This window comes from Oryctolagus cuniculus, chromosome 9 (assembly GCF_964237555.1).
Source record: "Oryctolagus cuniculus chromosome 9, mOryCun1.1, whole genome shotgun sequence".
NCBI classification, from domain to species: domain Eukaryota; kingdom Metazoa; phylum Chordata; class Mammalia; order Lagomorpha; family Leporidae; genus Oryctolagus; species Oryctolagus cuniculus.
The window spans coordinates 104,119,831-104,123,087 of NC_091440.1; the positions used below are offsets into that span (position 1 = coordinate 104,119,831).

At 41.9% G+C, this 3,257-nt stretch overlaps 1 pseudogene; it reads right to left on the bottom strand.

Moving 5' to 3' along the window:
* Positions 1-2,615: 2,615 nt before the first annotated feature.
* LOC108177062 (non-histone chromosomal protein HMG-17 pseudogene) lies at positions 2,616-2,891 on the bottom strand (annotated as a pseudogene).
* Between the last annotated feature and the right edge of the window lie 366 nt (positions 2,892-3,257).

A 3,257-nucleotide genomic window follows, 5' to 3' on the forward strand; every position in this document is an offset into this window, starting at 1 on the left:
AGTTCGTTGATCCGTGTCCCATACCCAGTCTAATTCTGACCTGGCTCCTGTAGGATAGTGCATGGCAGTGGTGGTGGCATTCAATCAAGAAGGTGGAGACAAAGGGTAACAGGAGGATAGGGGGTTCTGTGCAGGGCCAGCCAACGCTCACCCTAACCTAAATAATCTCAGCTTGTGTTCTTCAAACCCTATAACCTCTTTATAGAAACCACTCCTATCCCCAGAGGGGGCCTCCACTATCCCCATGGTATCAGAGGTTGATTTAAATGGAGATGAGAAGATCTTCAAAACTGAAGATGACTCCAGGTTTTCTGCCTTGGGTAATTACTACCTGCTCTTCATTTGCTTTATTTTTAAAAAGGGAAGGGGAGATGATACTATCAAAAATAGTGGAATAAGAACTTCCAAACATCTACTACTTCAACAGATCAGTCAAAAATAAGTAAAAATCATCAGAACAAACTTTTTCAGAACTCTGGAAATTAATTGTTTATAGTCTCTACTGTTGTATGAGTGAATATCTGGCAGTGGGAGAGTGAAGAGATACTGAGATCTTCATCATAGGCATAGAGCAAAGACAAACTTTATGCATTGGAAATGCAAGTGGGTACAGTGTCAATGATGTTCCAGAACGAAGAATGAGCACAAGTCCTACATTAAAAATAAAACCCTATGCTCGCATTCTATCCTTTTATACAGTCAGCATGATTTTGAGTAAAGGAGCTAGTATATTCAGCAAAATGCTGTTAATTGGATGACCTCTGCAGTCCTGCAAAGTTCAACAGCCCACTGAGTGTGGACACAGCACTCCCCAGGCCAGGCTGTTGTGGAGACATCCAAATGATGCTGCAGACCACGCGTGTGCTTTCACTGAGTCTCCTTTTTGCTCCTTTGATAGAGCAATTCCAACTATTTATCCTGGAATAGAAGGCTAAAGAGTGGATGATGGTAGAGCATATTAAGTTCAAAACAGTAATTTTGATGGTTTCAAACAAGTGGAATACACTATTGAGATATTTCATGCTAGTAGCAGATGAAGTCAGATATAAAAGGAAAATGCTGTTTTTACCTCCAAAAAGATAAGAGTACTCTATAAAGAAACATTTCTCTATAGTTCACAGAACACTGTTTTACATGACACAAAAAGAATTCAGAGGCCAAACAAAACAGAAAATTTAGTATAGTTTTCTCTTGGAGATTGAAAATGCCCATAATATGCAAGGCTTGGAGCTGTCCTGTAGTAAGGAAATTCTACTTTTTAAAGCAAATGCTTATAATTATTTCATCAAAACTTTTTTTAGCATGTCATGACATGCTGCTTTCATTAAAACATAGTAGGAAAACAGTACTCCGGAAGAGTAGTTATTTATCTGTGGTAAAAGGGAGCCTTTTTATTTTTAAAATTTTTTTGCAAGCCAAACTGTATCCTGCTTTATTAACAATTCTTTTCACGAACAATCACAGTATTTCAGGCAGGACGTGGGCAGACAATCGTGAACAGCATACAACTTTCAACTCCCTTCTTCAGGGGACTATGCAAATCAGAAAGTCACTGTACAACCCAGTGAAGTCTTCATCTGGTGCTCTGAAAACGGGATGTTGAGAGTGAGGGTTGACATTTCACATTTAGCCTGTTGTTCAACAGCTTCTCACAAGCCGACGCCGACATTCAGGAAATCAAATGAAAATGGCAGAATGATCAACCTGAAGGCGCACAGTCTAGCAAAGGAGGTTTGGAGGGACCCCGCCTCAGGGGGTCGCTGTGAAGTCCAGATGGCCTGTTATGCTGGTGACAAATTCTGAGGGTCAGATGCCAGCAGGGCTCTGGGTTTAGGGAAGTTATGTGGATGCTGAAGGCAGACAGACAGGAGGACGAGGACATCAAGCCAAGTTTGGTTTTTCCACGCCACATGGTTTTGTGCCCTCGTGGTTGTGTGTCCAAGGCAGGGAATCCCTCCTGGGAGCAGAGGAGAAGTCTCTCCAAACAAGGGGGAGGTGTTGGCCCCACATCTATCCAGCTCCAGAGACCTGCTGCTAGTGACCTTTGCCCCTTCGCCCAAAATAACAATGAAGTGTTCCATGTGCTATCAGCATAACTTTAAAAAAGAGTAAAACAAAATTGTGCAATTTATAAAACTTGGCAACTCATGACAAGAGCCTAGGGTGATTACTGATGCCATAAACAAGAGTGTCGCTTTGTTAAGTCAACAACAGGAGTTACTGTGCACTTACTCCTCATGTAGGATCTCTGTCCTTAGTGTGCTGTACATTGAGATTTAATGCTATAACTAGTACTCAAACAGTATTGTTCACTTTGTGTTTCTATGTGGGTACAAACTGTTGAAATCTTTACTTAATATATGCTAAACTGATCTTCTGTATATAAAGAGAATTGAAAATGAATCTTGATGTGAATGGAAGGGGAGAGGGAGCAGGAAAGAGGAGGGTTGCGGGTGGGAGGGAAGTTATGGGGGGGGAGCCATTGTAATCCATAAGCTGTACTTTGGAAATTTATATTCATTAAATAAAAGTTAAAAAAAAAAAACTTGGTAAACAAATACTGCTTCAAACCGCGCAGTCACCCGAAGTACCCAGTTACCAGGAGCGCACATGCCTCACTCGGCACCTCCTGTGCCTGCAGCTGCCTGTGCCTGGTCTGTTTTGGCATCACCATGTTCTGCAAGGTTATTACCATTGTTGCCAGCATCAACTTTTCCCTTTTTCCCTTCAGATACCTTCTTTGCCTCCCTTTTCTGCAGGGGCCTTTATAGGCTTGGGTTCTGGCTTTGGAGGAGCCGGTTTACCAGGCAATCTTGAGGATCTTATCTGTGGTTCATCCTTCACCTTGGCTTTATCTCCCTTTGAATCCCTTCAGCCTCTCTCTTGGGCATGGCGGTGGCAGTACTGGCAGGACGTAGGTGTGGGGCGTGGCGGGTATAGTCACAGCGTGGGCTCTGGTTGGTCCAGGGTTTGTTTTCACCTCTCCTTCACAGTGCTCCAGGGACCCTTTTCCAAACATTTCATGTCCTGATACATTTATTTAGAAATACAATAAAAGTCAGTTGACAAAAACCAAGTCATAAAATAGAAGTCAAACAGTTTAATATTGGAGGCAACAGTTTAAAAATTACTCTATCAAAATGCTAAAAAAAAAACCCACAAACTTTCTCCCCGTTTATTCTTGGAAGGTTTCTAACTATTCAGCATAGAAATATGTATTATTGTTTCACTGCAGGAAACAACTGGAGGACTAGCAC